Raw genomic sequence first — 27372 nt, 5'->3', positions numbered from 1 at the left:
AAAAATTGACTTCCAAAAATATTTTACAAGAACAGTTTATACAAAGATTTTTTATATTTTAAGACGAGGTGTTAATTAGTTAGATTTTCAAGACATGCTCCAAATTGAAGAAGAAGAGAAAATTAGTCCCAAAAAAGAAAAACATAGAGTACTTGATGCAATTTTTTTATCTGTTGGTTTACAAATTTTACAAAACGATTAAGACTGGAGATTTAGCAGATACTCATCCATATTTAGTTGAAGGATCCAAGAGAGAATAAGAGATACTGTCACCTTTCTTAAATTTAATAAAAAAATTATTTTTAAACTTTTAGAAATAATTTTTACTTGAAGTTTATTCATTTTTTACCTCAATTTATGTTTTTTATGACAATGATTTGAAAAAAAACTGAAAAATCAAATAACGTAAAAATAATATATATATTTCTTCCCATTTTAGTATAACTTAAGTCACCTAAAACTATATCTTCAGTTTTGCAATAACAGCTTAAGTCGACTTAAGTTTGACGAAAATACAAAAGTAATTTTTCACAAATCGCCTAAGTCGAGTTATGCTTTGCAAAGTGCTTTTTATAAATTTTGTATAACCGCCTATCTCACTTTTTTCATAATTATGAGAATACTATTAGTTGTTTTACTTCAGATTATGAGTTAATCGCTTCCTTTTTTAATTATCTTTCAATTAAAAAAAAAATTGGTTCAAAAAACTTCATAACTTTTTTCAAAATTTAATTTAAAGTTTAAAATGCATTTATCTCGAAATCACTAAAACAGACTTAAGTCGTTTGTGCTTGAAGCCACTGAAATTTCTTCAAATCAAGAAATTTCTTCAAGTAGAAGTTTTCAAGAAGAAATATGCTTGCGGACGGAAGGACAGACGGACGGATAGACAAATTTTTTTTTGGAACAATGCTAAAAAGACAAAACGACTCATAAGCACCATACAAATTAAAAAATTTAGAATAAATTTATTTTGAAAAACAAAAATGTCTTTAATGATTTAAAACTATATACCGGCTCACAATTGTCGGAAAATATCACGATTTAGAATTTCCTAAAAAATATTTCAAAAACCTAATTTTAGGACTTAAAACATTCTATTTTTGCACGAATATTTACTCATACATATAATATGAATATTTACACATATTAAATATTATGAATAGAATATTAACGCTCTATGTATACAAAAAAAAAGAATATTTTTGTTCAAATAAAAAAATGTTTAGAAATATTTTCTTTTTTCTTAGTATGTACAAAAATTTTATTTATGTGAAATATACAAATTTTTACATACATGCAATACTTTTATTTACATAAAAGAATTTTAATTTAATGAAAATTAAAAGTTTCAAAATTATGTATGCTCCAAATAGTTTGAAATAAAAAAAAAAAAAAATAAAAACAAAAATGTTAATAGAAAATGTGTAATAAATTTTTCACATATCTATACATTACATAATGTACGTATATACCTACATTTGTAAATATTTATAATGTGTTCTTACAAATATTGTACACATATATAAAAATTGAAAGAAGTCTCACATACAGAAAAACTTAAACTAACTGTAAACCAATAATATTCTAGTGATAATATAAAATTTTTGAATTGCTACTGTTAAATATTAACAAAAAAATTTCTATATAGCCCATCTAAAAAAAATTAATGTAGGCAATAGGCAGGGTAGGTACTTATGTACTTAATTTCAAGTATCTAAATAAAATAATTTCTAATTTTCCAATTAAATAATATAATAATATCAATATTGATACCGATCTTAAGAATCTAAATATTGAATTTTTTTTTATTGTCTAAAATTGCTTTCATTTAAAACATGTTGTCTAAATAATTTTTATTTTTTGAAACTTTTCCACTTATCTACTTTGTTTGCTTGCTTCATCAAAATTTTATATTGATGTTTGAGAGTAACAGTTTTATAAATATCAAAATTTTGAGCTAATGTTCAATATTCAATGTTAACATTACTGTTATGAGAGTAAGTGTAATAAGTACAAATGAGAACAAGAGAGTAATTACCAATATGGAATTTATGTATGTGACAGTGCTCAAGTTTTAAAATAAATAAATAAATAACAAGTAATTGCTTTAATTTATGGAAATTTTTATTTAAAACTTTATATAAAATTTGATTTTTTTTTAAACCTAAATAAACCTAAATTTACTAATCAGTTTTAAAGGAGTTTTGAACAAGAGATACAAGGATATTAAAAGTAGAAAGAGAAACAAGAATGAGTTTGAATTCTATTAGTGAATAGTTGATATTGGTGCTATATACAAAATAATTTGTGAATAAGAGTTTAAATTGTTATCTGGGGGTTGTCGTTTATTCAGTTCTACAATAGTTCTAACTTGTAGTACGTTCGAAAATTCACGTTCGAAAATTACTAGCTGCAATAAAGTGCGTTCGGAAATTCAATCTGAATGGCAGATTCAGACATTGAAAGGTGTTAAAGTAAGTTTTCTTTAAGTCTTCAAATCTTATTAAAATTTCCTTATTTTACAGTGAATTGTAAGGCGTAAAGTATTGGGATATAATTTCATAAACAATATCATTTATGTTATTTTCGATCGACAGATTATTTAGAAGTTTCAGAATTTGTAGACTGCATAAACAAGAAAAGCTTAGCTAAAGTTTTTGCATACTTTTTAACGTTGCAACTTAGAAATTTTAGTTCTAATGTAAAACTTTCAGCGTTGCGTTCATAAACGAAAACCCTCTCTGTTTTAAAATATTTGTTACAAATTAATTGGAAAGATTGCCTTTAATAAAGTTTTTCATCAATAAAAATTGAATTTTAACTAAAAATCTCTGTAATACAATGTATATTTTTACTTTATAGTATTTACTATTCAAAAATTACTAACAGTCAACTATAAAACACAGAAGAATAATTCAATAACTGAGTATAATAAAAAAAAACAAGACAGCTCTAATACAATATTAATACCTTCATTTTGAATTTCTTAAACACAAAAATAAGTGAAACACCATAAAGATCCTGAAAAAAAAATATATTTAACAAACTTTTAAATAACTTAATTTTCATTTAAAAATTTGTTTTTTTCTTATTTTTATTTATTTTAAGATTATTTTATAACAAACATTGTTAAAACAGTATAGAAATGGTATTACCTTAGGTCATTCTCAGCTCAGTCATTAAACTGTACAATAATATATACATACATATATATATATATATATATATATACATTTACAATTTTATTTACTTAAAGTATATTACATATTATTTACAAAGCTTCTTCATTTTCTTTATTATAATTACACTCTTTTTGACCAAATAATATTTATAATAATATACACTTATTATGTATGTATGTGTTTGTGTATGGGTATAAATTCAAAATACTATTGTATATTATTAAGGTTCTGCACATCATTTTATTTAACAGATGAATTACATAATATATTTGCTGGTTGGTTTTTACAACCATAACAATGACAACTATCTTATAAGTTTTTAATAATATAAAAAAGAGAAAAAAGAAATAAATTAAGGATAACAAAGAATTTCTAGACTGTTAGAAGATTTTTATCAAGAAAAAGATATCATTCATGTTATATACATAAGCAAAGAGAAGTGAAAGACATATAAAAAAAAAACAATAAAACATTTTACTTTTATTATATTTTTTTTTTGTCATTTTTATATTCGAATGTTTTTTTAACTTTATACACACATAAATAAAATAACAAGGATGTTTTTAGATCATTCTATAGAAAATTATTACTTCATTTTAATTTTTTTATTTTCTTTTATAGTTTTTTTTTGTTTTTCTCTTCTTTATTGGATTGTATATTTTGTTGATTTTATTAACTTAACAACAAAACAAACTCATATATTATGGCTAAGAGTATAGAGTTGCCAATTTAAATTTTTTATTATTTTTATGATAAATTTCATATTAGGGCTTGTGAATTGCAAGAAGAGAAATAATTTCATAATTATTTAGATTTAACCCCTACTGATTTTTACCAAGGATTTAAGTAAAAAATTTTCTTCATCCTGCATGCTAGATTGAGTTATATTGCCGTATCTACGAATGCTACTCTTTGTAGTGCAAGTCTTGAATACTTCCAAAAATTAAGAAAACTTTCAAAAATTATATTTAAACAATTTCCAATATAAGTGAAGGGGAACCAAATTTTGAACAGTAAAAATTAACATCTAAATATTAATTTTGTCAAGAAAGAAGCTTTCAACGTCATTCTTTTATCACGTCATCTATCGAACACAACAAATATCTACTTAAATTTGAAGAACAAATAATAAAACTTCCGAAATTAATCTGAGAACAACATAGACAATAGCTTCTTACCAAAATTTTACCGTTACTGCATTGGCCCCTATTAAAAGTCTATTCATTGACCCCAAATTTTCATATTATTTTTAGTTAAATTCCAATATAACTAATAACAATACCTAATTATTAAAAATAGAACAAACCTCCTTTACAAGAACTTTTTCTTATCTTGACATAAATTTTTTTTTTTAAAGTAGAGGAAGGATTTCCGGATCGCAACCAAGTTCTCGGAATTGGCATTTTTTCAATACCGTGAGTAAAATAAATAAAAAAACAATGAAATTTAATTCTGTTTCAAATATAAACAGGAATCACAAAAAAAACTCAAAATTAATTTTCATATTTTATTTTTATTTTAAAAAAATTGACAATTTAAACCAATTGCTTGGTAACACTTGTTATGAAAATTATTAAAGTTGAAGAAACTTTTGCTTTCATTTTTTTTTGTTTTTTGAAAATACCAACTCCAATTTAAAGCACGATCGCCTTAGGGATTAATACCAACTTTTTTCTTTCATTTTTCTTTTTAGTGTTTCATTTGTTATTTTTACATTTTTCATCTTTCTTTCGTTTTTCTTATACACTTCTGTACCAAGTCTTACGTATTATTTTAAAATCTGAATATAAGATGTTTAATTTGTTGTATAATTAATTATATAAGAAACAAGAGAACAGAAGAACTATCATAACGATAAAAACCATAAGCAAAAAAAAAAAACAAAGTAAAACAACAAAAACAAAACCAAAAAACTTTATACAAAATGGAGCTTTTTTTTTTAATTTATCAAAAACTACCAAGAGCACAATCATTCAACTCTAAAAATATGTGTATAAAAGTTTTTTTTTTAAAAATAAAAATAGCTTTAAGAATTATTTTGAGTTTCATGAAAAAAATTTTTAAAAATTTAATATTTTAATAAGATAAAAATTATTAAAGCTTGTCCGTTTTAAAGAAATAAGTCACTATATTCACCTAAAAATTGTAAAAGGATCAAAATGTAAAATAATATTTTAGCGTAAAGCAAAAAATACGACAAATTTGTTAGCGTTTGTTAATAAGCAAACTTGAAAAGAATTTGTTTTCTTTAAGACCTTATCACATTTTGTTTGATGTCACCACAATTTTTCAATCCTGCAAAAATAATGCGGTCAAAAAATCAAAAACACTTAAGTTGGAAAATCGCAATTCTTGCAAAACCAAAGTACAATTTTATTATAATTTTAATTACTTAATTATTAATTTAATTCTATTCGATGAAAAATGTTTTTCCCTGCATTATATTATATACAGAACAAGTTAAAAATGATACTAAAGTTGAAGAGGAGTTATTATATCTCTTAGTATTATGGGAAGGCATGAAAACAAATTAACAACATTATTATAAACCGAACTAAAATTTCTTCTTCTAACATTAGAGACTATAGCTTTTTTACAATCACAACTTAAATCTGGGTGTCTTTTTGTAAGAATCCAAATAAGCTTGGAAAAAAGTTGTACACTATAATTTTCCTTGCAGGATTTTTGATGAAACTGCAAGAAATTTTATCAATTCCATTTTGAAAAATTTTCATTAAAACTTTCAGTTCATTTTTGTTCTGGTGCAATTTGTTACCATGATACGTGAAATTTTCCTTATAATCTAATTGGTAAATCTAGCAATTTTTTCAATTTTTATAAGGTTTATAGATTGATTAATTGCCTAAGTTCCACGTAATCACAAAAAAATTTAACAATTGTTCTGTAATATGTTGCACTTTTAAGTTATAAAATAAATTTAAGAAAAAGATGATTTAAAATATTAAAATGTAAATAATTAATTAATGAAATAAAATTCTGTGTTATTAATTAATTGTACTTCCGTCAATTAATTAATAATATTAATTATTAATTAATTGACGGATGTAATCGTACTGAAAAACTTCTATAAAATTAATTAAAAATGGACGCCTTTATAATTGTGTTAGACATTTTTATTAACAGTAGACTAAGTATTTAAAAATTTATTGTCAATACGTTTACACGACTATTTTTCTATACATTTAATTTTAAACTTGGATAACGTAAAATAGAAATTATAATAAAAACATTTTCATTTCAAATCTTTATTTTTATGTTCTAAAAAAGAAAAAACTATTAAAAATACATTTATCTCTTCCTTAACCCAAAAATTTATTGTAATTTTGTTTTTTTGTTTCTTTATTTTTTCTTTATATATCTTCTTAAATCCTCTGTATTCGATCATATTAACAATTTTTGACCATCAATTTGCTGTAATCACTGTGAAAAAATTTCCTCTTACGAATTTATAGAGAAAATATAAAGTTCATATAAAATACATAATAAATGTTTGTAAGGTCAGTTTCCCTACAAGTACACAAACAAAAGAGATTTTAATTTTCATTGTTTAATAACTCTGGTCGGAATCAAAATTTTAGAATAATTTTTTAATATTATGATTTTATGATTCTTATTGAGATAAGATAGTCTCGGTCAATATATATATACGAAATATAATATTAAATTTAAAATTTTATTGATTGAATCACAGAAAACTTAAGAACTACTTACAAAATTTGCTCTTTTTAAGTGAAAAAATTCATTATAATTTTAAAATTACTAATTAACACAGCATTGTGTCGCATAAAACCAGAATATTTTTGTCGAGAATCCAAAATAATTTCTCGAAACTGTTAAATTTACAGCCTTTATATATGTATATATTTCTTGAGATATTGCTACGGTCCGCAAGTAAAGCCGTCGATAAGCAGATGAACTCACCTTACATAATATACTAAATTTTCGAACTGATATTCATATATTTTAGTTTAAGTCTGATATCGCTGTTGTATAAGAAAAGAAAATTATTATTGAGAGGCAAAAAACAAAAACAAAAAGCAAAAGAACACAAAAAAAGGATAAACAACAAAATTAAAGAGTAAAAAAAAAAAACAATAAAATGATGATCAAGGAGAACGAAATAATTTTAAACTGGAATGGAATTGTTGTGCTGTTGTGTTTTTGTTGTATTGTTATGCTAGCAAAGTCCCATATTATTAAAAGTAAATCTCTTGTCTCAGCATGATACTATTTTTCTTATATATACTTGTATGTATAATATTTTTATAATATTTAAAAGAGAGCTGAAGGAATCAAGTTGAGTGTGTTTTTTTGTTTTTTTTTTTTTTCTTTTTTATTATAATTCTTGTTTTTCTTTTCTCTATTTTGATGCCATATAATTTTATTTTTTTTTTTATTTTTTATGTTTATTTTACGCCCAATATTCAGATCTGATGATGTTGCGGTGTTATACAACAACAACAGCAAAAAAATAAAATAAAAATAAGAAAAATATTTGTATAATAATATTAAAATGTGTATGTATATCTATATGTATATGTATATGTACAAATTTACACCCACGTATAACATTGCAGAAGAAAATGGACTTTCTCGTTTTTTATTTTTTTTTTTGTGTTATTCTTGTTGCATTTTTGTTATTGTTTTGTTTCTATTTTGAGAAGAAAATAAAAAAAATCAAAAAGAAAACATAAAAATGTACGAAAAAGGATAATGAAAAAAAGAATATAAAAGTATATAAATTTTTATGTATGAGATTATAACAACGTTATTGTTATTCAAATCAATGTCATGTTTGAATATATTTTGAATAATACAAGATTCTTCTTCTATGATATTTTCTAAATATTTTTCTTCTTCTATTTTCATTTTCTTCAAAATGTTTTGGTTTATACTTTATGCGCTTTTATATTGTTTTTTTTTTCTTTTGTCCTTTTTCCTTCACTTTTTCTTTTATTTGCGTCTCTTTCCTTTTCATTTCGTGTGTAGTACAGTAGTGAGTAGATTTCATGTTTATTTCTTTTATTTTTTCTGTTTTTGTTTTTATCCTTCGTCTTTTCCATAAATAATATTTTATGGACTTCTTCTATCTACTTTCATGTGTATTTCATTTTATTATTTGCTTTCTCCCTCTATTCTATATTACCATCTACTTTCTTTCTTCATTTTTTATTATTATTTTTTTTTTTTATTCTTCCTCTCTTGTCACACATATATTTCATAAAATAGCAACAAAAATCATACTATAAAAATGTAAAAGGATATTATATCAAAAAACTTCAAGACACAGAAAGGAAACAAAAAAATTAAAAAAGAGGAAAAAAAAATAGAAAAGAAACAAAGAAAAAAAAAATTATTAGCAAAAAAAAAAACAAAATGTAAAATTCTATAAAAAAAAAAGTAGCAAAAAATCAAATATCCTGAGAATGATATTTAATAATAAATTAAGTCAATTTTTAGAAGTTCTGATAATGGAGATGGAAATCCCCTTTAAAAAATTTTATTTTTCGTCCTTTATCATATCTTTCCTCTTTTTTTAACTCTTTTCTTGCTTTTTTTTTGATATTATAGTCATTCATAACCTTATATACTTTATAAATTTTTGATGATTATTCAGAGCTAATCATTTAGTTCATAATATTAAAAAAGCTTAAGGATAAAGTGTACAGGTTTTCGAAAATTATGTGAAACAGTATTATTGGATATTAGGTATCACTGTAGAAATCGGGTACCACAATAAAAACAATTATATTAAATTAATTGTTTTCTTCATTATAAACTTCACGAAAATGATTTTGTATAAACCACAGTTTTGAACTACTACACAAAACAAATTGAATAACAGTTCCAAGAAAACAATTCTTTCAGCCTTTAACTCGTTCCTTTGATTACGTCATCCATCTGTTCTACAGTTGTATGCAGAAATTTCCTTAAGTTATTCTTGTAGGAATTAATAATAACTTATAAAAAAAAATTAACTTTTATACGTTTAATTAGCAATTAGTAATATTATCAGTGTAATAGGCCAATACCTATTTATATGTTCTTGTGATTGTGTATTTCAAATAGAAAATTGCATGTAGCATCTCATGTAAATAATACTTGTTAATCACGTAGATTACAGTATAAATCTATGTGAATAACAATTTGTCGGCAATTTCTTCATTCTTCTATAATTCACTTGGTAGAGCGTCCGCCGAGAAAGCGATAAATCGTTGGTTCGAGTCCAATTCGAAGAAAAAAATTTTCCTGCATTTAACTCGTTCTTGTGATTATGTCATTCTCTGTTCTGTAGTTGTCTGAAGAAATTTCCATTAGTTATTCCATTCAAATTGAATTCACTAATCCTTGTTTCAGCTAAGTAAATTTAAAACATGTGTGAATAAGAAATACTGAAATAATTTAAAAATTTTAATTTCAGAATATTATTTTTATATTATACTTTAATTAATTAAACAAAATAAGGAAAAATGTTAATTTTTCTATAGAAAATATTATATAAAATTTTTAATTTTCCTCGAAAAACATTTTATTTTCATTAAAGGCATTACACAAAAAGTAGCATGTATTTTATTAAACTGCAAGTTATAGTGAGTGAAATAGTTGTGAAAATAAAACACTAAATAATGTTATAAAGACCACAATCCTAAGTCTAACGATATATTCAAATATCGTAAGTCTAAAAAAAAACCATAATTTATTGAAATAAATAAATTTAAGGTTGGCGATATTATTAAATCCCGTATTTAAAACCCACAGTTAATGGCAATAACTTTTTTACATAAACTAATAAAATTTATAAATTAAACTTTTTTATATAGATGTAGGTATATATTAATATGTGTGTAGGTTTTTGCTTATTCCAAAGTTAGACAAGTCATTTCGGTGAGCATTGTCATGTTTCGTTTTTTTTTTTTTGATTGATTTCAAATATATAATTATATTTGTATGTGTGTATTTCTCTAAAAATATTAATATTAAATTATATTTATGTATGTATATACAATATTTTTTTTAACTCCTGAATTTTATTATTAAAAAATTTTTAATGGGGGTTCACAATTCTTTATTTTTATTTCTAATTTTTTTTTTTTCTTTTTGCATTTATTTATGAAAGAAAAGGGTCTCCGGTCAGGTTTAATAAAATTTTTATTTATTAATGCATTTATGTATATATTAAAAGTATGTATATTATTATGAAATATAATATTCATTTTATAAATTTATCCTAATATTATATATACATATATACTTACATTTAATCAAATTTTATCAAAGGCTACATTAAATTGTTTATACAGTGAAATTCAGTTAACAAAAATTTTTAATAGAATACAATAATTAATTACTATTCAAAATTTAAAATTTAAGAGTATTTATAGAAAGGGATTAGAAAAATTGTATATCAGAAGCAAAATTTCAAGCTGGACGGGTTTAATTACCCGTCTAATCAAGTTAAATTCAAGATCTTTTTCATAAGTCGAGGCATAAGTCCTCGAATTCACATAAATTTTAATGTGCTAAACCAGAATTCAAGTGCTAAGTTTTCTTAATTTAAAAATTATAAAAATTGAATGTTATTATTGTGTAGCACTACTTTATATACATATATTATAAAAATTGCAATTTAAGACAAATTAACGATTTCGTTCGGTTTCTAATGAATTGATACACGTACACGGTATTTACATTAAAATATTTAATTTTTATGAACAAATTTGTGAAATGTATCCATGCATTGATACAAATATTCCTATAAATATATCTTTGAATTCAGAAATCAGATCATGGTTCAATTTAAGTAAATGACAATGTCGTAATTCAGTTTTCAATATAGCAATGCAAATAATAATATCACACGCATTATTCACTCGTATAATGTTCGTCTTAATATTTTTAATGAGAACCCAAAAGTTTTGTATTTATTAACAAAACTGTTGCATCCAACGATACCGGTTCTACTGTATGAATTACTGGGCGAATTGTTATGAATTTTCATGCATTGAACAAACATTATTAATATAGATACGTCTTCATATATATTACACAATCATATTGTATATATATGTATGTATACAATGTGAATATTATAATATTTGTTTAATGTTAAAGTTAATTTTATTTTAATTTATGATGAAAATTCATAAGAAAAAGGTCTGAATTTTTATTAAAAAGGTAACAGTATTAATGTTCATAATTAACTCCAATATGATATATATATTATATATGTGTGTGGTAAGAGTAAAAGTTAATATACATTATATTGTATTTAAAATATATATTTACACATAATAAATTTAGAATGCCTTTTTTTTTTATTTAATTTTCATATTTAGTGGAGAATAAAAATTCTCACTTTTTTTTTTAATATATCAAATTTTACTTTAAAAATTTAAGGACGCTTGTATAGATGTAGATTAAGTAGACAAAATCATGAGAAAATTTGCTTTTTTTGTATGCTTACTAAATACATCTATAATATGTTTTTCAAAAATATTAGAATTTGACAATAATATGGTCTAACTTTTAGATCTCATTGTGCCGCATCGAAACAAAAAAAAAAAAATAACACAAATTTTCGAGAGATTTCGAGTTTTTGAAAAAAAAAAAATTAAAGAAAAAACATAAATTCTAACCTTAACCAGGTTTATCTCGAAAACTACGGCTCAAATAAAATTGTAATAAACTGTAAACTGTAAATAAATAGCGATCAATCGTCTGTAAAGCCAGCTCCGAATTATTACTCTATGCCGAATGATTTCAAATTTATAAGCATTTATTTAAAATTAATTCCTTTCTTTTCGACAGATTATTGAGTATACTTATTTAGGAGTACATTTTTTTCTAGAAATTTATCAAACAATTATATCTAAAATTATTTTCCATTTTATGCGAAACACCCTGTTTATTAATATTATTATAGCAATTTAATTAAAATATTGATTAATAATTTCACCTCACAAATTTATTAGCATCATTCGTCTCAAGCAAATTGAATTAGGTTTTTAATAAATACAGGGAAATTTTTTTTTTCTTTTGAATTGTACACTAAAACTATTTTCGTATAGCTATAGGATCAGATAATCTTATTCGATATCAAGACTACTAACGTTTACATATACACTCTTATTCAGATTATTACGACATATATCAATATATCTATATAATTTATATGTATAATATGCTGAATATTTTACATTTTTTTTATATTATTAAATTTATTTCTGTGTACTCGTACATTAGAAACTACAATTTCCCAAGGACAACATGTAATTGTAAATATAAAATAAAACAAGGAAAAAAAAAACAAAAATATTTAAACGGAAAATGAAAATATTTTTATAGTTTTCCTTTCATTTCTCTTCATATTCCCTTTTTCATTTTGTTTCTTGTTGCAATATAGTCATTTTTCTTGCTCTGATTTAATCCACACATTTTCACATTTAATTTTATTTTCTTTTTTATTTACAAAAAAAAATGGCACATGCATTTGCATTGTAAATATATTTGCCACTAATGAGCTTATAGTAGTTTTAATCCTTTTATTTTTGATGAAAAGAAAAGCAAAAGGTATCATATATATGCATACCAATTATACAAACTATATGTACGAGTATATATATAAACATGACAGTAATATATGAAATTTTAATGAATTTCTTTTCTCTTTTTTTTAATTTTGTTGAAAAATGAAAAAAAAAAGTTTTTTTTTTTTTAGTCATTACCACAAAAATTTTTTATACCCCACATTTTTACTATATTCAAAACATCATAATATTATATGTACATTTTATACCATATACCTTTATGCCACTATAACACTATAGTGTCATGACACAAACACAATATAGGTAGGTATACATATGTCACATGCAATAACATTGACAAGAATATTATTATGATAAGACTTAAATAACCTGCAAATCTTACGTGTGTGTGGGTGTGTAATTTTTAAAGTGAAATTATTCAGTTATAATTTTAGTTTTTAAAATAAATCCAAAAATTAATTATATAATTTTTTTTTACATAAACAAAAATATGTACAACATATTATATATTTGTATATTAAATGTGCTTATGTACACATTAATTAAATTTCTAGATGTGAAAAAAAATTTATGGTTAAAGAAAATGCACATTTTAGATTTCAATAATCATTTTTTGTTTATAAATAGTTAGAATAGTATGTTATTTAAGATACTAAAATATTTTTAGATTTTTGAATATAGAAAATGTTATTGAAAGACTAAAGTATATACTAAGAATATTTAAATAAAAAAAAATAAGAAGGTTTTCTTTTTTATTTTGTGATTTTTTGTTCTTGTTATGCAATTTTACATTTTTATGCTTTCATTACAAATTATATACATATATATAGAAAAAATATATTTTTTTCTAAAGTAATTAATAATAAAAAATTATTATATAAAATTTACCTTGACAGAATAAATCTCATATAACATGATGTTTTTTCCAAATTATGCACAATAAGCTACGGTCGTACATGTAAAACTACTTTGAATAATTTTAAATTAATTAATTATAACAGTTATATGGAATTTAAATTTTTCAAATAAAATTCAATTATCACAAATAACTTCGTATGCAGTAATTAGCGCATAGATTACGAGCTGCAAACTTCAATATAGTACAAGTTGAAACTGAAATTTTATAGTGACAAGGTTCTTGCCGATTTTTCTCTTTTAGTTTAAAAGATGAAAGATTTCTTCATTTTCATTCTTCGATTGTCTTTTGAATTTTTGTCGAGTTTTTGCTTGAATTTCGAAGCGTCAATATAATAAAATAATATAAATCAGTAATACAAAAGTATGAAGTTTAGTTGAAAATAGAACAAGAAAGCGGCTGTAAATATTGTTCTTTAAACAGTTTCTTAGTGTGTTATGAAATTTTTGACAGAAAACAAAGATGATTTTGACAAGAGAAATATGATATTGTTTAAAATTGATAATGAATATTAAAAATTTTAATAAATATTATTTGTAAATTTTTAAAAATTAATAAATTCTTTAAGACATTCTTATGATCTGTAGAACATTCTTTCAGAAAAAATCTTCTACTTTTTGCTTGTAATAATATTACATACAATGCCAAAAAAAAAAAAAAATTAAATTTATCCCCATTATATACAACAAATTTTGTACAATTTTCTTAAATCTCACACATTTTTTTACACTAATCTAATTTACAATCCAAAAAAATTTGGTTTTTTTTTCTTATTGTTTTAACTCAGAGTAAACAGGCGTATACTTGAAGTAATTCTAACTTAAATTTTTATGATGAATCTTTTCACATGTCAACAATTTATTACTTTATAATCTTAAATATTTTATATAATTAAGTCCTTGCATAATAAGATGTTTATATAATACCTTAACAAAAATGTTCTTTGTTTGGTTTCACTATTTGATAGAGTACATTGGCAACAGAACTAGCACGTTGAAAATAAATACAATACTGTTAAATGTAAAATTCAACAGTTTTCAATATTACCCTCTTCTAGTTGTACACCATAAAATTATTCACTGTTTGAAGAAAAATTTACTCATAATTATTTAAAATAATAATCAAATTTATTTTGAACACAAATTAAATAATTTTTCCAAATCTTTATTTATTTAAAGAAAATTGAATTTGCATGAAAATTATTTAAAAGATGAAAAACAAATCTAGTATTTTGATTAAGAACAAAATTTTCAAAAATTTTCAAAATGCACAGTTAAAATTTACATAATTTAAGAAAATATTTTTTTTAATCAACATGAATGATTTGAACAAAAATTGAGAAAAAGATGCAATGATAAATTAACTTTTTATAATAAGATAGTAAAAATCAAAGTACAAAATTTGCATACATTAGGGGGCTTAAATTATTTTTCTTTGTATTTTTTGAAAAATTCAAGTTCTAAGATTTAGACTATCTATAAAATTCAAATGACAAAATATTTTCCTTTTAATTTATTTTTGTTTATTTTTTGCATTTATTCGGGATTTCTTAAAATTTTTGCTGGAAAACTTTTACCAAAATTTTCAAAATATATACGGAAAATAATTATTTAAGAATTTTTTCTTTGTCTCCTCTTTTTTATTTTTTTCTCTAAAATTTTTATCTTTTGAATTTTATCTTTATAATTTTTACTTAGAACTTTAAGAATTTTTTTAATTTTTTTAAGCATAATTCTTACTTCCTTAATCCTTTGCCATTATAACATTTTACTTCATTTTCATCCTAAAAACTTACATATACCTATACATAATAATAACTATGTAGAGTAAATTTTATAACTATGTAAAAAAACAAAAAATTTGTTCTATTTAACAGAAAAAATAAGTATTAAGGAAGTTTCATGTAAGTTTAAAATTCTTACAAAAATGTGGAAAACAACAAAAAAAAACAAAATTATTTTTTCACTATTTTTGCGTTATTCCTTTTAAAATTCAACATTATTTACATTCGCGTATTTGTGTATACGAGATACGTATGTACATTCATGTAATAAATTACGGTTAATTGAAAACATTAGTTCATTCATATTATGTTGCCATACATATATTTCATCGTTGCTTAAAATTTTCACCGAGCATATAAGTATAAAGTATGGCAAAAGTGAACATATAAGAAGCTTTTAAAATTAAGTGAAAAGACACGAAAAATAATTGTTTTTCATTATCATTTTGTGTGTTATATTTTAGTGTTGCCTCTTCTTTTTGTTTGGTTTCTTCAATTTGTGGTTTCTTTTGTGTAATATTCCACAAAAATTATAAAAGTATTTTTGAAAAATTTTTACTCTTACACATATATTTTTATTTATGAATTTTTTAAAATTCATATTTTGCTGGTAATTTCATTGTTACAGTTCTAGAGAAGAAGAATTGTGAGGTATAGCAGTTTATGATTTATGACAAAATTTCGGTGTTGATGGTTACTTTGACTCCCGTCCAAGGAGCTATCGATAATTCCAAAATTTTATATAGAAACCTTTTACGTCAACGACAATCTATTCTATCGAAAATTCGTTCAGATAACTATAATAACAAGTTTAACTTCAAAGGCATTCAAAGAGGACATTTCCTGTCAACATTAATAAGCCACACAGATATATATACGAACAGAGTACCCTGATTGGGTGCCAATTTCTATACTGTTGGTAGTGTAATATTGACAAAAAAAAGGACTATGAAACATTTAAAATGCGTTTTTAAAATGTAGGGATTGCATTTTTAAAACTCCACACTTACAAAATTTAATAAGCTGTGCATATAATTTCACTTCATTAAATAATGTCCTCACTTTTATTCGAATTACATTAAACCAGCTTTGACTGTACATTTTCCGTCTCAGTCCCGTTATATCTAAATGATGGGAATCACGAAGACGTAAAACATAGATACAACTTTTAAGTTCATACTACATACATAAGTACATATCAATTTTTTTTAAACTTCAAATATAAAAGTTTATTAATATAGCTACTTCCACTTCTCTTAAAAAAAAATTTTCTTACGAATTGCTTTTGATAGGTGAATGAAAGTTTTCAAAAATTTCAAAGAGCACTTTACTTAATTTAAATTAAGTTTAACAAAGATTTTATAGAATTATCATAAATAATATAGAAATTTTTTGAATTATTTTCAAAAATACTTTAAAAGTGTATATATTTATTTACATAGGTATTTATGGAAGGTATTCAATTAATTCAATTCAATAATTTTGTTTAATTAATGCATCTTTAATACATGACTTATTCAAACAAAATTTTCCTTATCAATGCGCATTTTCTCGAGAAAAAAAACCTTTTTTTTATTTTATTTTGATTTTGAATTCTATTTCTTATATAAATAATCAATATATTTGCAGAATTTTATGATTTATTTGAAAATAATTATAATTTTCATCATATTGAGAAATTTTTTACTTTTAAACTTTTCACAAAGTGAAGGAAGAAGTATAAGTAAATTTTATACGCATATCTAAAGGGCAATCAGACATATTGCTTTAAATTGTAATTTTCTAATTTTGAGTAAATCAGTTTTATCGATTAAAACTATCTTCAGCTCCACATTGCAGTAATATTATTTTTAAATCTAGTTTAGCTTATAGCAATTGATATTGCTTAGTTCATTATACGAATAAATTTTCTGATGTAAAATTTTAAAAGCATACTGTTTTAGAAAAAGTTTGGAAAACTTTTGAAAAAATTTTTAATTTTCAAAAGATTTCTGCTTGAACTTTTTATATTTTACTTTGTTGTCAACATCATTTCTTTTATAAAATTTCCCTTGTAATAATTTGTATTTTCCCTTACAATAGTTTGTGTGTTACACTGATTTAATCAATTTCTAGAACTATTCGAATTGAACTAAAAATATTCCTGAATTATAATATTATGTAAGTTTAGTTAAATAGACCTAATTTTGTGATTAGCGAGTTTACACCGTTTTGCCTTATAAAAAATTTTTAAATATGAATTTCTGCTACTTTATAATACAAATTCCAAATATTTTAACCAAATTTGAAAAATAATTTTATAAGATAACAATTTTCGTAATTAATTACCACATAAAAATCAAATTTTAATTCATATTTTTTTAAAATAAATCTGATTTCATATTTAAATCATCTTAAATTGCATTGCATACAAGATTCCTGCAACAATTTCTGTATCTGAACTACTGAAATATTTTAGTAGTTGTTTTAACATTTAAAATTTCAATACCATGCTCAAATATTTTAAATTTCATTAAACAGCATTAGAATTTTATTAACAATCATACAATAAATGCAAACATACATTAAATGCATATGAGTTCATTATAATAAGTCACAAAATTTAATCTACAAAACTTGCATGGTAGCAAAAGACAAGCATCCCTACACGTATACTTATATATAAGTACAATATTAATATATGAATATTATAATTTGTGTGACACATTTACTATAATGTTATTTTCATAATATGTATGCAAGATGATTGTGGCTGCTTAAACTAATTTAACGTTTCAATTCACAAAAAGCCGTACCACAATATATTTAGTATATGAAGAGCATTATGAAAAATACTTTCTTAAAATAATAATTATCATTCATTTCGAAGAATATTTTTTTTATATTTAAAAGTATATATAGTGTATAGTGTATATAATTACATCCTATTCTATAGAGATATAGTGTTAGTGGTATAGAGATTTTAAATAGGTAAGTCATTTAATGCCTTAGAGAATTTCTTTTTTGTTTCACTTCAAAAAAGAACTATTCTTTCATATTATCAAAAAGGAAGTTTGTTTGTTCACGCATTATATTGTATCTTCATATATAGGAATATGTGTGCGAGGGAAAATGTCTGACAAATTAATTGTATATAATTATAACCATTGAAGCAAGTCAGTCTCTTGGAAATAATTTTCAAAAATTTAAAATTATATGTTTCTCTCTTTTAAATATTATAATCAGGATTTCTAATGAATAATTTCAATTCCTTGAATATTAGAGTGGCATTTAGAATAGTATTTTTTTAATATTATATAAATTTAACTTACAGGATTTAACATTCTCTAGTTTCGACTAAATACGTAAATTTATTTTTCGAACTATATTTTTATAAGAACTATTCAATAAGGATTCATTCAGCTAATCTGAGAAATTCTTCTCAACAATATCAGAAATATTTTCAACATAATAACAGAATCTCGGAAACTAATGAACTTTGACTCCTACTTTTAACCAAAAGTTTTATATATTTGAGATTTCCGAAGCAAATATTGTATTTTAGACCGGATTTATTCTATTAAACAAATTTCAACAAAATTTTTTTAAATATTTCCCAAAAAAATTGCATATCATTAGGCGAATTTAATTATTTCATTTAAATTAAAGCGCTTCAATTCATAAAATTTTGACAAAAATTAATTTTTATAATTAATTTTAATATGCGAACAAAAAAAAAAACTCATCTTTGATCCTTTATAGTGTAGTTTCCTTACTCATTCTGCATTTTATTTCCTAATTGACGGAACATAAAATTCTTTTTTTATAAACAAACAATTTTCATATATGCTCTTTCAATTACGTACATACTTATTTTACCACATACTTTTACCAAAGAATAATTTATTTCTTTTTTACATTATGTGAAATGCTTAACGCACATACAGTTTTTTTTTTCTTTTTTTTTGCAAATGATTTCTTTTTTGTCCTTTATCTTCTTAATTTTACTTTTAAAAAGTTCTTTCAAATGTTATGTAAATTTTTTTCTTTTTGTATTAAGATCAAAGCTGCCGCATATTAAAATTATTTCTCATTAGACTAAATATACATATACATACATATATAGAGTATTTTCACAATACATAATAAAAATTTGTAACTTAGAAATAAGACTTGCGAAACAATGGAATGTATAAAATCTAACTTTTCGCAATTATAAACGCAAGAATCTGAAAACGATCAGTTATCTATACCAAGTTCAGATTTCGAACTGATAAATACGAGTATTGATATAAAATCCACTGAACTAGTATATGCGATTACTAGAAATTTGCAACCACTTAAAACCATCCTCATATGGGAGAAAATAGACTTTGTTTTTTCAAATATCTATACATTAATAGCATACCGTAGAATACCGTAAAACTATCAAACTTTTGTCTTTTGACTAAGCATCCAACAGCTTACAATCTCTTTTTGTTGGATTAAACATGGCAAATAAAACCAAATGGTTTTCTGTTAACAATGAATTTGAAATTAAATTAATATTAATATAACATGGACGGACGCACACTCATTGAATCTGTGAGTAATTATTATAAAATTATCATTAAATTTTTCAAAAGCTTCTGACATAATAAAACCCAAAAATTTTCAACGTCTTCACTAATGATCATTTTATAGTTTACTTTAAAAAACAGAAAATATTATATTTATGTGTGTATGTAAATAAAAAGAAAAAAATCACAACCACAAAACGATGACTTTTTTCCTTCATAATTATATGAGTTCCGTGTCGTTCTCTTTTTTATTTTATACCATAATTTTTTTTTTGTTTTAAAGTACAGAGATGCAGTTGGAATAACCAAGTTTTCTGCTTTTATTACCTATCTTGACTTAAAACTTTTTTTTTTATAATAATTGTCCTTGTGCTTATTCATACAACATCATTATATACTTGTATGTATATTTGTGTGCATAGTGAGTGACCTACAAAAATGCAAATGGATGACAACATATTACATGTATTTTTTCGCATACTGATTTTTTCTCTACTTTTGTCTTTAAAATGATTATTATATGGTTATGCTGAAGTACTCGAATAATATTATTTTTAACATGAAAGGTATATGAATATTTTGGGATCGTTTATAATATACCATATTTTGGGGATATGAATGCGTGAAATGAAGAAAACAAATATTAATATATTTGAGAAGTTAAGAGACTTAAGTTCAATTCTGACTTTATATTGTAAATGCTATATAATATGCAAGAATGTTATACGTTAGAAATCACATTCTCCATATGTTTAATATAGAAACCCACTTCCTCAAATTTCTTTATTTTAGATCAAAATAAAGAAATCAATGATCAAAATCGAAAATTAGTGGTAGTCCAAACTTTATTTTTAATATTTTTCAAGTATTTTGTTCACGATTTCAGGCAAATGTTAAAATTGTAGAATAAAATTAAAACTAATAATTGCTCCTATATAATTTTCCTTGTAGCCACTGATTCATTTACAGAACAAATAGAATTTCGCAGTATCCCCATATCATATATGCTTGTACCCCCAGAGATAGCCGAATAAATTATAGTATTCATTATTTTCCCCTATTCTCAAGTAATTTTAAATGGGAAAAAAGAAGGATATAGAATATAATTCAAGGAGAAAATTAAATATGTATAATGCTTCCATTTAAAAAAAAAATATTTAAAATTTTTTTCCAGTATATATTTTTCTTAAACTTTAAAATGCTGTTCATAAGAATATTTCCGCAGGCAATCATAAAAATGTTACCACTAAATATATGAATTTAAAAAATTATTCTTTTTTTCTGGTTTTTTGTTTTTTTGAAAAAAAAAAGAAAATTAAATAAAATTTTAAAATTTAAAGAGGAAATCTTATAATGAGAATTTTTACATTTTCTGTGTGAAAATGAAAAAAAAGAAATAATAGTGAAAATTTTTTCTCATTAATTGAAACTAAATAAATAAAACCTCATTAAAGTTCTTTAATTAAATGAAAAAAAATGGTAAAATTTATTAAATCCGTATTTTACTCCTCATAATTTAAATATAGAATTTAAGTACATCTTTTGGTCTCTTAAGAATTTTATTCGAATTATGTTAGAATACAAGTCAACGGCCGCTCCAAACACCTTAAATTCTTGCTCCTACATGCAACAAATAAGTGTTTTGAGGTAGACATTTTGAAAGTATACAAATAAGCAAATATTTAATCAATTTTCTTTACTGAATTGTTAAATGTCTAAATAACGAGTTCGTCTTATAAAATTTTAAAAATTTACATTTCATTTTCTCTTGAATTTTTAAAATTATTCTATTTAATTACAATAATATTAATGAAGTTGCATCAAATCAAGTTAGTTTGTAAAGTAGCATTTTTCCCTTCAGCAAGTGAAAATACTGCTTCTAAAAATAATCTATGTATGTATATAGATACATAAAATAATACATTATTGTAATTACTTTAATTTACCTACGAATAAATTTCAAAAATTGCATACATTTCGGATGAGCAATGTATGCAATTTTTGAAATAAAACAAAAAAAAAAAATTTAAAAAGGCTTTAGCAAAATTCTCGAATTCGAGGATTATTTGCGAGAGTTAACAAAAATAATTATATTTTTTGTTGATATGGCGTTTCCTGTTCGCTTTCTGTGTACTTGTAGAAATTTAGAAAAGATTACCGTTATCGAAATATATGGTGCTAATAATTCGTATTTTAGGAATTTCAAATGAAATATTTATAAGGGTTTTAAAACTGCATAAATTTCACATTTCTACAGTTTGCAGTCTAGAAGAAAAACGATATCAAAAATTTGCAAAAAACGAATTATAGATAACTGTAAACTTAAACCGCCATTTTGTTTTGCTAAAGCTCAAACATGGTGTGCCACGATAGAAGAATTATTGTAAAATTAGAATTTTTAATGTTTTGTTTGTCTACAACTGTTAAAAGCGGGGATAAGAAAAAATTTTCTTCTACAGAAATAAGTTTCTTCTATATACAAATGAAATTTCAGCTTTTTTTCTTTAAGAATGTAAAAGTTTTGTAAACATGTCTACGGAAGGATGGACAGAATGAAACAAATTTTTTTTTTTTCAAATTTTTTTTGGATAAAGTGCTAAAAACGAAACTCAAATTTAAAATATTCTAAAATTCTCTAAACAGTTTATTTTATACTCTTATTTTTGTCAGTGTAATTCTTTACCGAAGCAAAAAATTTTCTAATAAAACAAAGACAATTACAATTTTAAGCAACATCCAAAGAAGTTTTATTTTAAAAATAATTTCAAATTTTCTCTATGTAATTTTGCAGATATTGCAGTCCATCATTATGCAGTTTATAAACTTTAGAGCAGTTCTATCCTAAGATTGTGAATATAAATTTAAAAATTGTACTAAATTATAAACTCATTTAAATAATCACTTTTGTACCAAATAATTTTAACAAGAATTTCAAAACTAAAAATTTAATAAACATTTGAACTTTAATTCCTTAAAGAATATTATGAGAATTTAATACACATATGACAAAATGTTAAAAAAAAAAATAAAAACTTTAATATGAAAATATTTTCCTAGAAAAAAAAAAGACCAAACCATTATAATATAACACTTATGAGTCCCAGTTATATGTATAACAATTCAATTTCGTAAGTGGTAGGTTAATATTTCACCTGTATAACGTATAAAGAACAAAATATTGTCAAATATATTATAAAATTACCATAAACTTCTCTTCAAGAACATTTTAATGTTATAATTTTTAACCGATTTAACAATAATTTCCTTAGCAACTGGGACCAAAAAAAAAAAAACTTTATCTTTAAGGAATAAATAAAGTTTGGAATCCCTCTTTCGAAAATTCTTTATTTTTTCCGTTCTTATTTTTTATTAAAAAAAAAAAGGAAACACTCATACATATTAAATTTAAAAATCCTTATCGTATTTGAATAATGTTTCATTTAAAACAAAAACATTTTATAAATTACATACATGTTATGTAACACATACTTATTCGTACATACAAACATTACTTCCTTAAAATTTATCATAGTATGTATACAATAAAAGATAAACAGACAAAATCTAAAAAGAAAAAAATTAAAATTCAAAAGTGGATTGTGTTTGACATTTAAAATTCTCTCAGGTGCCATTTACACGTCAGACTGAATTTATGTATATATATATACGATTTGTTTTTTATATTCAAGTCAGACACAGTTTTAAAATTTTTTCTCAGTATACGAGTACAAAATCAAATTAATAGATTCTTATATTTTATATAAAACTTAAGTATTTGATCTTTATTTCAAGAATATTGAAAGAATCATTGCGTTTTTTAAAATTATTATTTTCAATTATTGTTGAATTGCTGAAATATTTCGCGTATATTTTGCGATAAATAATAATATTAAAGTCTATTATAAAAAATATTGATTGGAGATTGAGAGGTTGAATTACTATTGTCAATTGCTGCAATTGTTTAGCAAAATAGAAGGCACACCATTAATTTGTCCACCTATAAATATGAAATTTTATTACCATCCTCTACCTGAACTTGCTGTTTATTTTTGGATATTTACATTATATTCCTGTCTCAAATGTTAAATTGAATGAGTCACACTTGAGTTTTGTTTATCTGTTCAAATTTTTGATTTAAACCAAATTCTTCTTATTTTTTTTTAATATAATATTACCCATTGGAACTCACTCAGAATATTGTTAAATTTTGTCCTAGTCTTATTTTTTAATATAGAGTAGATTATTTAGTAAATTCACAAATTAACAGCCTTAAAGTATAAACAATTAATGCAAAAGTTAAGTACAAAATAATTTTAGCTTTTACATTCATTAAACATTTTCTTATTATTTTAAATGAATGTGCGACAATTTTATGAGTTTGTTGTATGTAAGAAGAAAAAAACAACAACTCAAATTGACAACCAACTGAGATGATTACAAAAATGTGTCTTGTGAATAAAAATACAACAGGGGAGAGTAAGATTCAGTAGTTTCCCTATTAGTATTTTAATAGTAAATTTTTTTGGCATTAATTTTTGCTTAAAACCAAATTAACACTTGTGGTTGCCCCTAAATATTTACATTGAAATTTTTCCATAAAAAACAAAAATTTGCCTAAGATTACAAAAACTTGTTTTTGTTTTAAGTTAATATCATTTTTAACTTTTTAGCTTTACGATTTTTTCTTGTCCGGTCGCGTATTTAAAAGAAAATTTTTACCATTATCGTTTGCATACTTAAAAAGAAAAATTGTAAAAATGATAAAATTTACTTGAATTTTTATTGTTCTAGGTCTCATTTATACTTGTAAATTATGATCTACACTTATTCATTCATTTATCCGTCATTTTGTTTGGCTTTCGTCCCATTATAAAACAAGGATAAAAAAAAATATAGAGAAGAAATGAGAATAGAAAATGTCGGCATAGAAATTTTTTCTTATATTATCATTCTTTTTTTTTTTTTTTTTTTTGTGTTTCAGTTTACATATTAAGCAAAAACTTTTAAAAACGTAATCCTTTAGTAATGTCATTCTCAGAAATTTTTTTTTTAAGTCTAATCTCTTAAGGTTGTATTTTCATAGAAATACACCAAAAAAATACAAGAAAAAAAGAAAGAATAAAGCAAATACTAAAACTACAAAATTGCTATCCTTGTTGTCAGTTTTAAGAATAAATACGTTTCTGCTTACAGAAGTGTACATTTTACATATTTGCCACCTATAAAATAAGACTAAAGTACATTTTAAAAATTTAAATTTAGAGATAAGAAGACAAGGTTTCTTTATTCAATAAGCTTCATTATTTCAATTTGAATTCATGACAAGAAATCACTTATCGTCACTTTTGTTGCCGAAATTTTGTAAGTTTTTTTTCTGGTTCTCAGAACAGCATAGCAATTTTTCATTATCTTTTTCCGCTCAACAGATAATACCAGCAAGAACGGAGCAAGATAAAATAGTATATTTATTATTTTAACAAAGTGCACCATTTATTGAATTTAAGAATCTGTTGAATGAATTTTTAAGAATTTACACATTTACATTTAAGCACGTCTAAAAGTAAATCGCAATTCAAAAATGTTTACTTAAAAAGTTGATGTTTTTCTGAATATAAAAAAAAATTTCTAAGAAGAATATACATACAAACGAAATACATTAGTAATATTCGATTCCGAATAAAAGGGAATTTTCTTTTAAATCGAAATTTTAAAAATTTTAAAAAACTTCAAGATTACAGATTAAAAATCATTTTTTCATGGACATTTTCATGGTAATTTCTGTACTAGATCGTAATTACCTACTTCTCTGTTAAATCGTAATTTAATAGAGAAACTACTTAAAATTTTTATTTTTAGAGAAAATTCTTTTAAATTTTTTTATCTTAAAGAGTGTGACGAGATTTTATACAGTTAAATAGACGGATAGAGATTGTAATTAAAAAGCACATTATTTTTTCCAAATTATATTAAAACTCTACTTTAAATTGTATTTTGGGTTTTAAAATTAATAAATAACAGAAAAAAAACTATTTAAAGGAAATTATATAGTAAATTTAATTAATAGAATAAGAACACTCTGACTATTTCTTAATTAAACAGGTAAGAGTGTGCATTTTACAGCACCTATACTCTACTTTTATGATAATTCATTATTTGACAATTTTATTTTGTAGGTGCGATACGTTTCCTTCTGAATGCTATATGCTTATATAAAAGTAGTATTCTAAATATATATACATATATATATATATATAAATTGGGTATAATAGTTTTATGCAAAGGACATCCTTTTTAAATGAAAATGTACACACACACACACACACTAACGTATATAAAATTTCATTTTATATGTAATGTGTTAAACATGAACCTCTAAAGGATATACATACTACATATAGTATGTATAACTGTGTTATATCCGAACACAATATTATTAGAAAGACACATTCAATTTTTTTTCTTTTTCGATATTTTATTTCTTAAACAGAGAAAGTTGAACAAATGTGACCAAAACGAAAATTGTTGAATGCTTTTCTGAATGAATTAAAAATATACACAATCATATTCATTTATAGTATATAATAAATATATACTTGTATGTAAATACATACATATGTATAAATATACATGTGTATAAGAAATATATGTGCTAAAATATGCTGTAAAGTACAAATTCTTGTTAAAATCTAAAAATTATGTATAAAAATTCTATATTTGCTTACACATTCATATTATGTATATATATATACATTAAACTTAAAAGACACTATATGTTACATATATACAAACATATATATATTTACAATTTATATATGCATATTATTACCATATAAGAAAATCAAAAAGAAAGATTGTATGTCAGTTTCCTGGATCATCCCTTGATAAATTATCTAGAATAAAATAAGGGGTACATAAAGTAATTTGTTAACTTTTCGGTTATACATATACATACATATATGTATATAATATGTTATTTTTCTATTTTTTTTTATTTTTCTTATTCCTTATTATGAATGGATACATGTGCATCTATTATTTTCATATATTTGTACATATTTGTCATGTGTGATACTTTTACATTATTTTGAAATTAATATATTTATATAGTGTGTGTTATAATGTATAATATGTATAAATCAGCATATCTATAGAGGACATGTTGGTCTGTTTAAAAAAATAATATTATAGAAACAAGAAAAATGCAAATCAATTATTGTTAACAATATACGAAATATCAAATTATATTTTTACATTCTATTTAAATTAAATTGTATAATATTAAATGTTTAAATTCAAAATAGTTTTAATTTGATTAAAAATTGGATACGAGAAAAAATAAAAGAAAAATTTTCCTGTTCTAAAAAACGACATTTTAAATTCT

This window comes from Condylostylus longicornis, unplaced genomic scaffold, assembly GCF_029603195.1.
Source record: "Condylostylus longicornis isolate FDR11 unplaced genomic scaffold, ASM2960319v2 ptg000135l, whole genome shotgun sequence".
Taxonomy (NCBI): domain Eukaryota; kingdom Metazoa; phylum Arthropoda; class Insecta; order Diptera; family Dolichopodidae; genus Condylostylus; species Condylostylus longicornis.
Note: the sequence above shows the minus strand (reverse complement) of the source record.